This window comes from Phyllostomus hastatus, unplaced genomic scaffold, assembly GCF_019186645.2.
Source record: "Phyllostomus hastatus isolate PE091 unplaced genomic scaffold, TTU_PhHast_1.1 phas_scaffold_501, whole genome shotgun sequence".
Taxonomy (NCBI): domain Eukaryota; kingdom Metazoa; phylum Chordata; class Mammalia; order Chiroptera; family Phyllostomidae; genus Phyllostomus; species Phyllostomus hastatus.
In genome coordinates, this window is record NW_025334033.1 from 114,106 (window position 1) to 125,833 (window position 11,728).

Consider the following 11,728-nt stretch of genomic DNA (forward strand, 5'->3'; position numbering starts at 1 on the left):
AAACATGTTATTTATTATATGATAGTTTCACCTCAATAAGGTTGTTATGAAAAAGAGAAAAGGTTTTCTTCACTAACCATTATGAGGTAACTGGTGACCTTTAAGGGGACAGGTTCTATAGAGGGGTGTTGGGAACTGAATGTTTGTGTCCTCCCCCACCCCAACTCATATCATAAAATCTTAAACCTCAAAGTGGTGGTATATGGTGGGGGGTGGTAATCAGGTTAGATTAGATCATGAAGATGGAGCCCTCATAATGAGATTAGTGCCCTTATAAAAGTGGAGGAGACACAAGATCTCTCTCTCTCACTCTCTCTCTCTCTCTCTCTCTCTCTCTCTCTCACACACACACACATACACACACACTCACTCACTCTCTCACTCTCACTCTTCCTCTCTCTCTGCTCTCTGCCATGTAAAGATACAGGAAGAAAGTTCTTACCAGACACCAAATGTGCCAGCACCTTGATCTGGGGCTTCCCAGCATCTAGAACTATGAGAAATAAATGCTTCTTTTTTAATCACTCAGGCTATGGCATTTTTGTTACACCAGCCCAACAGACTAAGACAGATATACGTGAGAAACCCAACTGCAAACAGGAAAGAGTGAATGGATACTCAGGTACTGGAAGCAAATAATTTGTTGGTGAAATAAGAATAAATAGAATAGTATCTCAATGCGGCAACAAGACTAAGATTTAAAACTTTTAATTATAGGTAAGTTCTAAGCATGTTTATAGGCTGAGGAAATTGAAATGGTGAGAACAAAATTAAAGATGTGAGTGAGTGAAGCAGTAAATGATAGATTAAAGTCCCAAGGAGGAATAGAGGATATATACCACAAAAATTTAGAACCTTCTCCCCAAAACAAAAAATTGGGGAAATGACCACTGACAGCTGAGATACAGATATGTCTCTGAAAGTTTCCTTAGCAACACTGAAATCTATATGCATTTGCCCAGTGGCCTTTAACACCAATTCTACTTCTGTAATGTTTTTCAAAAGTATGGCCACTTTTCACAAAGTTCACTTTAAAGCACCATCTTGAAAAGAGACTTACACTCTCCATTTTAATCACATATCACAGTCTTGTGTATATGTGATTAACAGCACATATACATACATATATATATATATATATATATATATATATATATATATATATATATATATGTGATTGGGTATAACAGCACTTATTTCTGGGATTTTGTTGTAGATGTTCCATGCATCTTTCAGTTGATTATGTATGTTCCACTGTTCTCTGACAACCATATCTTATAAACTGGAAAAACAAACTGTGGTATAATCAAATACTACTCAGCACTAAAAAGTAATAAACCATTGATACAACAAATGATATATATGGATCTCAAAATAATATTATGCTAAACGCAAGAACACAGACCAAAAAAACAATGCATAATGTCCATTCACATAAAATGCCAGCAATTCTGGAAAGGCCACAGTGATGGTGAATTCAATTTATTGTTTAATTATATTTTATTCATTATGCTACCACAGTTGTTCCAATTTTTCCCCCTGTGCCCTTCTCCACCCAACCTACCCCCACTCCCTCAGGCAATCCTCACACCATTGTCCATGGCCATGCATCAGGCATATGTATTCTTTGGCTACGCTATATCCTGTGCTTGTACTTTACATCCCCCTGACTATTCTGTAACTACAAATTTGTATTTCTTAATCCCTTCACCTTTTTTGCCCAATCACCCATCCTCTTCCCATATGGCAATCATCAAAATGTTCTCTGTATCTATGATTCTGTTTCTGTTCTGCTTGTTTGCTTATTTTCTTTTTTCAGATTCAATTTTTTTTACATTTTCTTCCAGGAATATTTTCATAAAAATTGGCCATTTCTAAGATGCAACCACTGTGTGCCCATTGATAAAACAGAACTATTAACAAAAAGAAAATTTACCATATGGGTCTGATTTAAGGAAAAAGACTAGCATCTTCAAGCACGTAAGCAAAGTTCAATATTAAAATCAGATTTCTTCTTATGGGCTGATTACAATTCTGAATATACTGAAATAAAACACAAACTATTTCAGTGAAAGGAAATAAAGGTATTTCTTCTGTCCTTAAAGGTATTCCAGTTTGAGACTCATTTTCAGAATAAGGCAAAACAAATGAAAAGAAGACATACAAGTTGAAAAGAGGAAGTATACAACTCCCAACATACTCTGAACCTCAAAAAAAAATCTAGACTTTTTAAAATAATTTTTCTTTAAACAATCGCAAAGGCTGGAATCAAAGATAAATAGAAGACACAACAGTTTTATCTGGTTTTGTGTTGTCAGATTATGGATTGTGGTTTTGGTATTTTGTTTGTTTGTTTTTACAAATACAAATTAAACATGAAAATAACTCTACTTCAAAAAACCTAACAATTCAAGAAAGTGTACCAGTAGCATTGTAGATATTTAAAACCTATCTCTCAATTTAAATTTCAAGGTAAAAGGAGTGGATTTTAGAATTGTTTTGTTATCATATATCAAAAGAAAAAACATTCACTAACACCTTTTATTCAGTATTTAACCATTCCAGTAAAAATCAAAACTGTCCATTTTTCCTAAGGCAGTTTCTCCACAACAGAAATTAGTCATGATCTCCAAAGAAGAAACAGTTTGGGTTTTTCCTGTCTTCAAAATGTTTATTATATCTCATATTTCTCAAAGGCTTTGAAACATATAGAAAATAAGAAATATAACAAAAATAAAATACACCAAATGTCAGTAATAAGCAAGACACATTACTTTGGGAAAATGACTTTTTTTTAAAAAATCAGTCTATGCAAAGTAAAGCAAGGGTATTCAGTCTATTTTTCTTTTTTTATATATATTCTCTTCTAAAATATTATTTCATAAAATTGGAAGTAAAGGACTAAAAGGTGAGAAGAGGGGAAGGGAGGGAACACACCATTAACATGAAAAGGAAACTTGTACAAACTTAAACTGTATCTAAGCCAGGATCATACTGCGAGATACCAAAGGGTGATTGAAGAAGTTCACCATTGCAGGACCAGGAGTTTGTACCGCTGCATTGGGGGTCAGTGGAGAACAATTCACTGCCCTGGAGCAATTCCCATTCCCACCCCAAATCCCAGTTTCAGCATCATACCTCCATAGGCAGGGCCTCTCATTCCACCAGCCAGGCCACCTGGAGGGCCTCTGGGGCCCCACAGGCAGTTATTTCACTGGCCCCTTCCCAGGCAGCTGGAATCTTCTCTTTCACATTCACTCGGACCTCACCTCTGGACACCATGGGCTTGCTGCTAACAGCTTTTGAACAGGCTCAGAATCACCAAACACAATGAAACCAAAATTGGGTAATTTTCCACCACTGCTGATGCTCAGTTTAACCACACTCCCATAATTTTGAAAGAAATCTTTAAACTCTTATTTATCCACCTCATGAGGCTGATTGCCAGTGAAGAGTTGGTGACTGTCAGGGTGTCACAGTTCTTCAGGTGGTTCACATCATTTTACTATCCAGCCTCACAGATTGGTCTAAGTCCCCTCTGGGGAGGAATATTTATCCATTGTTCACACACTCTTCGATCCCTCTGAAACCTCTGGGGTTGAACCTCAGATTCAGGGTTAGACTCTGGGCAAGGCTGGGAAGTTGATACTTTAACAATGAGGTGGTATCCCAGGAAGTAGAAGAGCTCCACTAAGTGAAAAGTTCTTACTGGTCACAGACGTCCAAGTAAATATCTCAAGTCTTCCTGCTCCATCTGAGCTATGTCTATAGTTGCTGGAGAAGAACTCTTCTGAGCATCCTCAACAGCAATTTCTTCCAATATTGGCTCACACTTTGCCTCTTGGATTTCAGATACAAGTTCTTTCTCTGGTTCCAGTACAGGATCAGGCTCTGCTTCAGCAACAGGTGCCTCTAAATGTGCTTTCAGGTCATTGCTGACAGTCTGATCATAGAAAGTTCCATAATCATCAGGTACCACCTCAGGTGTCTGCTGTCTTTCTTCAGGTTCCTCTACTTCTACCTCATATTCCTCCTGAGGCTCAGTGACAAAGCCACCAAAGACTTCATCTTGGTATCTGAAGGTATCATTGTGAATGTAGAAGTTATTTGCAACACAGCCCTTAGGAGCAAGGACAAATGTCTGCATGAATCTTCTCAAAGCCTGCTTGTTATCAGAGAGCAACCCTATCACCTGGACTACCACACCAGCATTCAGAGAAATATAATCATCAACATGGAAAATCTTAGTATGACAATTGGTAAAGGTCTGTGACATTACTTTCCTATGGAATTCTTTCTGTTCACAGACCTCATCTGCTGTGTTTCCATTTTAATCCATTCCCCCATGGACATAAGAAGAGTTCTTGCCATAAACTGTGGAACATGTCTAGGGCCTGGTTCAGCAATATGTAATACTGTCTCATGAGTTCCTGCCCCACCAGCAGTGCTCTAGGTTTCTCCATAACCATGCTTCAGTCAATTCAACATGCACAGCAGAGCAAGAGAACTCAGTTGTTTGAAGATATGTATTTGTTGCTGCTTCATTGTTCATATTTCTTCTTCTTCTTCTTCAAGAAGAGCATTTAACATTTCATATAAACCTGGTTTGGTGGTGATGTACTCCTTTAGTTATTTCTTGCCTGGCATGCTCTTTATCAGTCCTTCCATTCTAAATGAAAGTTTTGCTGGGTACAGCAATCTTGGTTGTAGGTCCCTGTTTTCATATCTTTGAATATTTCTTGCCAGTTTTTTCTAGGCTGAAAAGTTTCTTTTGAGAAATCAGCTGACAGTTTTATGGGGGCTCCCTTGTAGTAACTAACTACTTTTCTCTTGCTGCTTTTAAGATTCTCTCTTTGTCTTTAACTTTTGGCATTTAAATTATGATGTGTCATGGGGTGGACCTCTTTGAGTTCGTCTTGTTTGTGACTCTCTGTACTTCCTGGATTTGTAAGTCTATTTCTTCGACCACATTAGGGATGTTTTCTTTCATTATTTTTTCAAATACGTTTCCAATTTCTTGCTCTCTCTTTTCCTTCCAGCACCCCTGTGATGTGAATGTTTGTGTGTTTGAAGTTGTGCCAGAGGACCCTTATGCTATCCTCCCTTTTTTAACCCTTTTTCTTCTTGCTGTTCTGATTGGTCTTTTTTGCTTCCTTATATTCCAAATAGCTGATATCCTTCTCAGCTTCATTCCCCATACTGTTGATTCCCTGTAAATGGCTCTTCATTTCAATTAGTGTATTCTTCATTTGTAAGTGGTTCTGTTTTATGGCTTCGATGTCATTTTTTATGCTGTTGAAATTCTTTCTGAGTTCAGCCATTCTTCCCCAAAGTTCACTGAGCATCCTTATAACCAGTGTTTTGAACTCTGCATCTAGTAGCTTCCTTGTATCTATTTTTTTTTCTGCAGTTCTGTTCTTTCATTTGGGTCATATTTCTTTTTCTTCTCATTGTGGCAGCTTCCCTGTATTTTTTTTTCTGTGTTAGGTAGAGCTGCTACACCTACCAAGCTTGGTAGAGTGGCCTAATATAGTAGGTGTCCTGTAGAGCCCAGTGACACAGCCTCCCCTATTACTCAAGCTGGGTACTGGAGGTGCACCCACTGTGTGGGCTGTGTATACCCTCCTGTTGTAGTTGAAACTTGATTACTCTTCACATGTCCAATATCAGCCACTGCCTGTGTTATGTCCAGAGTCACACAACATAAGCTACAAAGAAATCTGTGAATTGCTGCTACTTCTACTGAGCTGGAGGTACCCAGGTGAAGCCAAGCTGTGAATCAAGGACAGCTGCTGCTAGTGCTCCGCCTGGGGCAACTTAGCAAGAGGTATTGTACTCACTGAAGCCAGATGCCACTTGTTGGAGAAAGTTTAGGAAAATCTTAAGCATGAGCCAAGCCAAGCAATTCATACGGAAAAGCCTGGAAATAGCTTGGGTGGAGCAGGGCCTCAGGGAATCAGCAAGGTAAGGCAAACAGTGTGAACCAGGTTTGTAGAGTCTCTGGTATGGAGCCTGCCTGCTAACTCTGTGGCTCTGTTGGGGGAGGACTCAGATTAGGACATTGGCTTCTGCTAGCACTTCTGTCTAGAAGAAATCTGCCCCTGCCCCAGTTCTCACCCTGATGCCACACAAACAAGTTCCTTCCCATATGTCTCTGGTGCCTTTCAAGCTGCTGCCCTTGAGCTGGAGCTCAGAGAGAATGAGTCTCAGTAAGTCTGTGCATGGCCCTTTATGAGGAACTTCCATGAATACCAGAAATTTCTGTTTTTCCAAAGCCTGAATACCCACTGTGTCTCAGTCACAAGTTACAGAGACTTACCTTCCTGGCACTGGAACCCTGGTCTGAGGGGCCTATTGTGGGACTAGGACCCTTCACTCCTGAGACATCCCTGTAACAGGGTATAGCCAGGAGGGGAGCCCCAAACAGGGATGTGGAATGGGGTCCAGAATTCAAGGTATCCAGGAAATATTAGGATGTCCTGGCCCCTTCCCTCCACAGGCATGAGTTCGGGGAAGGGACACATGGAGCAGGGCCATTGAGAGCTGTTTTGTATAGCAACAGCTTTGCAGCTAACCTCTGGCATGGTCATTTAACATATCTATAACTTTTAACTGGTTTCATAGATATGCTAAACAACTGTGGCCATGCTTTGAGCCAGGGAGAAGGGAGTCACTTCCACCCATGAAGTAACTGGGGGGCAGATCCCCAGAGTTACAGTGCCTGCGTGAGAACTTGGAAAAGATTGGCTCCATGTCATGGGGCCACACCTGCCCAGATTCACTTTGGTAGCCCAGTAAAGCTGGAAGGATACAGGAATACTGGCTAGTGTAGCCGATTGTGGGAGGAGTCAGAAATGGGGCTGCAGAGGAGGATTGATGCAGAGATTTAAACCCCAATGCGGCAGCCATTGGAGAGAGGACCACAGCCAGTGCAGAGAGGACCACGCAGCTGTTGCAGTGCAGAGAGTGCATGCAGCTGTGGCAATAGAGGAGAGAGGCACACATTTTTGGCCAGAGTGGGGACTCCTGCAGCCACATGTGGGGAATCACTATGTGGCTTTAGCAGAGAACCACCACTTGGATTTGGCAGAGTGGCGAACCACCCCCCTCCCTGCTGCTTTGCCAAGAAGAACCATGTGGTTTTAGCCAGAGTGCAGACCCCTACAGCTTTGGTAGAAGAGGACCACACAGCTTTGGGGTGCTCCCTTTGATTGTGTAGCTTGGGAAGCAGGAAGCAGGAGAGACTTTGCCTGGAAGAAGGGTGAAAGAACTCTTTTTTTTTTTGGGGGGGGGGGGTGAAAGAGCTCTTGCCAGTAGGCCATGAAAAGGTGCCACATGGCTTACGATTAATTAGAGATCCTGCCTGGATGTTGACACAGCTGATGGTGCCAGTGGCCTGAAGCATGCACGTTTGCTTCTTTTCCAGAGTTATGGTACCCCAAATTAGGGCAGGGGGAGAAGGAAGCACTGTGGGCATCTGTGGGTATCCTAAAGGATTTTGATATTTTAATAAAGACATGAGGTTACTACTTTAAGTCCGTATAGCATTAAATAAACATTTCCTTTCATTTTCACAAGTCTCTGGCATCGAGAGATGTCTTTCCTATGAGGTGGTGGACAAAACGAACCTGGGAGGTCCTTTGGGTGATAGTATATCAGTGTACCCCCTTTGTCCCCTTGTCCTGTAGCATCCCTACTAATTTTTATCTGCCATATGTCTTTGTGGGACCAGGCCACCCCTTGTCTCCACCCCTCCAACCAGTCACAATGTAGATTATTCATTAATCCCATAGTTGTAGGACTTCCATTCAGCTTGATTTTTTGAAGGTTCTGAATGATGGTTGTTCTATAGTTTAGTTGTAGTTTTGATGTAGTTGTGTGAGGAGGTGAGCTGTGTTTACCTACACCACCATCTTGACTGGAAGTTTATCATAAATTTAATTTAAAACCATGTCAAATTTCTCTTCCATATAAGACCTGCTTTGCTGATGGCACTTTACTTTGCTGAGTACTCTGACGCAAAGGGTTTTGGTGCACATTGGTCTCTGAGCTCTTCCCATACTACCTGTTACAGCATGGAAATATGTGCTACTCTGGCTCTATTCTGCCCATCCTAGAAGAGATTAGAAGAGAGAAATGATTCCCTCCCCAGGCTCATAGATTCACTCTATCCATCAGGAGGGGAGAAAAATTCAAAATTGAACCAGTTCCTGCAGAGCTAACATTAAGTTCTCTTCAAGGATGTAGTCAATCTGTAATTTTGAAATTGGTCATGGCTTTGTATCATGAGGTTACTCTTTCTATTTTATTGCTGTGACAAGAAGGAAGAAAATAGAGATATGTGTAAATATGCTTGCATCACTTCTGAAGCCATTTTTTTTTTGAAAGCTTAAAACAGATCCCTGGAACCAGTCACAATTTAATCAGAGGATGCTGCTAAAAGTTGGAAGAATAATACATTCCTTTTCTTCCTCATCCCTCTCCAACAACATTTTACAGGAAACAAAAGCCAGATTTAATCTGGTGGATATTTACAGTAATATTGGCTGTGCTGTGTGCTCTACATGGTGTGCAAGAGAGAAAATGAGAAAGAGAATAAAGAAAGATGGAAAAGCTACACCAATGAATGGGATGGTTAGCCTGTATATAATTAACCTGAAATTTTTAGTCTCTAAAGAATAAATTCTCATTTTTATCACAGTGAGTAAGATGAATGATTTAGCCTCTTCAGTGTAGATAAGGCAATAACATCCTATGACCCATAAATGTATATGAAGTTCTGGTTTTTTATAATATCTCACATGATACTTATATTCAATCTCATTATGCTACAGAATATCAGGCAAATTCCAATTACATATTAAACTTTCAAATAATAATAGTCACTAAGATTTGAACATGGACAAACTAAAGTGGACACAAAAGGAATACAAAAATATAACTTCTTCCATTATCTATATCATAACATTAAACATTGAGTGTTCTAAATCAGCATCAGCGTGGATGTGATGGCTGAAGCCCTAACAGCCATCTCGGGCAACATGGACAAGGTCTACAACTACATACAGTGAATTGGAGATGTAGGACTGTGGGTAGGTCCCTCATATCATAATCATCATACCACTCCTTGAATGGATACCCCTAGACCTATTTTATGTGAGAGAAATATAAAATTCTATCTAATCTTTAAAAAATCATATCACTATTCAGACCTTCCTTTTTTGTGTGCCATCTGCTATTTTTGCTTTTCTGTTTCCTTTAAAGTATCCGTCCATTTAACACCAACTTCATTTTCACCTACAAGCAAGAGCAAAGTGTTGAGAAACATAAAATAAAATCCACACTTTAAAAATGTCAGTAATCTTCATGTGGTTCACAACTTCAAAAATATAAAAGAATATAGATTCTCCCTCCTACTCTTGCCTCCCAGGTAACAAATTTCTGCCCTCCTTATCAGTACACAAAAGTCTTATATAGGTGTTCTGATCACCAATTTGAGTGAGGGGATGGGGAAGTTTCTCCACACTAACAAACAATGGTCAGGAAACCACTTAGGTATCCTATGATTCAGCTCAATTCTGACACTATTTATCTGGAGATAGTGTCAGATTCTGCAGGTTAAGGGTTCAATTCTACAAGACTGTGCCCCCTTGTCATCTCGACCACTTCACATGCCAGTCACAAGACCAAGCCCAGATTATCATCTGCTCTTCTGACCCACCAGCTATAGATTAGAACTTCCACCAACACCTTCCTTGCACTTCAGATGCCAGTTTCAAGTCCTGGCTTTTACCTATACATCTGACTAACTGGCTATAAATCAGAGGTTCTCATGACTGCCCTCCACCACACAAACACAACTTGGCCTTGATTAATTTGCTAGAGCAGCTCACAAAACTCAATAAATATTTTACTTACTAGATTACTGGTTTATTATAAAAGGAAATAACTCAGGAACAGTGAGATGGGAGAAATACATAAGGAAAGGTATGGAGAAAGGGCATGGAGTACAGGCTATTCTTTTGAACAATTTTGCTCTAAGGAAGAACAAAGAAATTAAGTTATGTGCTGGTTGGAGAGAAATGTGGAGTCAAAGAAGGGTTTTTCAGTACTGGAGTTATTACTACATGTTTGTGGTGCTGCAAGTAATTATTCAACACTGGCAGAAAACTGATGATGCAGATGGCAGACAATAGCAGAAGCAAAGTCCTTGACAGACAAGAAAGGATGACACCTCAAAACAAGCAAAGGATGGCATCCAAAGTATAAATGGAAGAGTTGGCCTTAGATATAGGAGGATGTCCATTATAAGAATGGGCGGAGTTTACAAGTTTAAATGCAAATCTGTGGATGATTTAACAAGTCTGTAGCTGCAACAAAAAAGCAAGAGTTACTAAGGATTTGAGTAAAGACAGTGTAAAATAATCACCATGGAGAAGAAGAAAGTAAATTGAGTATGGAAAATGTAGAATTGCCTATATGAAGTTGCGGTCAAAAACTATAAAGACAATAAATTCAGAGAAGAAATAAATGAAATAGTCTTTTAAGATGATACAAAATATCAATGAATCCAAAGCTAATTCTTTGAAAAGGTAAACAACAAACCTTTAACCAAAGTCATCAAGAAAAAAAGAGAAAGAACCCAAATAATTAAAATCAGAAATTAAATAGGAAAAATATAGCTAAAACCAAAGAAATATAATAGATTGGAAGAAAATATTATGAACAACTGTGTGCCAACATATTGGACAACCTGAATTAAATACATAAATTCCTAGAAATGTACAACCTCCCAAAACTAAATCAGGAAGAATAAGAGAATATGAATATACTGATGACAACCAGTGAAACTGAAGCAGTAATTACAAAAAAAGTCCCAACTAATTAAAGCCCTGGACTGGATGGCTTCACAGGTCAATTTTACCAAGAACCTCTCCTTCTCAAACTGTTTCATAAAATTCAAAAGGAGGGAAGCCTCCTCAGCTCATTTTAAAAAGCCATCAATATCTTAATTCCAAAGCAAGATAAAGACATTACAAAGAAAAAATTATAGGCCAATATATCTGATGAACACAGATGATAAACTCCTCAACAAAATGTTAGAGAACAGAATACAGCAATGCATCAAAAAGATCATACAGACGTCTGGTCAAGATAGAGGCATAGGTAGATACACTTTGCCTCCTCAAAAAAACAAAAGAAAGACAATAAATTGAAAATTTTTTTAAAAATCAGAACTGTCAGAAAATTGAACTGTGTGGAAGTCTAACAACCAAGGAGTTAAAGAAGAAACGTTCATCCAGACTGATAGAAAGGGTATAGATGGGCAGCCAGGGCAGAGAAGACTTGTGGCAAGGTGGTAGCTGGAGGACTGGGTGGCAAGGTGGAGGCTGGAGGAATGGGTGGTCCCACACTTGCATACAGATAAACAAGGAGAAACAACTGCAGAGCGAAACAACCATGCAACCCAGGATTCCAGTGCAGGGAAATAAAGCCTCAAAACCTGCAGCTGAAAAAAAACCGTGGGAGTTGAGACAGCAGGAGAAAGTCCAGCCTTACAGGTTGGAGAGACCCACAGGGTCATAGAATCAAACCCACACACCAAGGAATCTGCACCAGAAGGTCCCAAATTGCTCATGAGAAGTGGGGAAAGTGACTGAAAGCAGGGAGATAGCTGAGCGAGTGGCATTGTTCCCTCTCAGACACCTCCCCCATATACGAAAACAAA

At 39.7% G+C, this 11,728-nt stretch overlaps 1 pseudogene; it reads right to left on the reverse strand.

The window, feature by feature from the left end:
* Positions 1–3,082: 3,082 nt before the first annotated feature.
* On the reverse strand, positions 3,083–4,469 carry LOC123808502 (annotated as a pseudogene).
* Between the last annotated feature and the right edge of the window lie 7,259 nt (positions 4,470–11,728).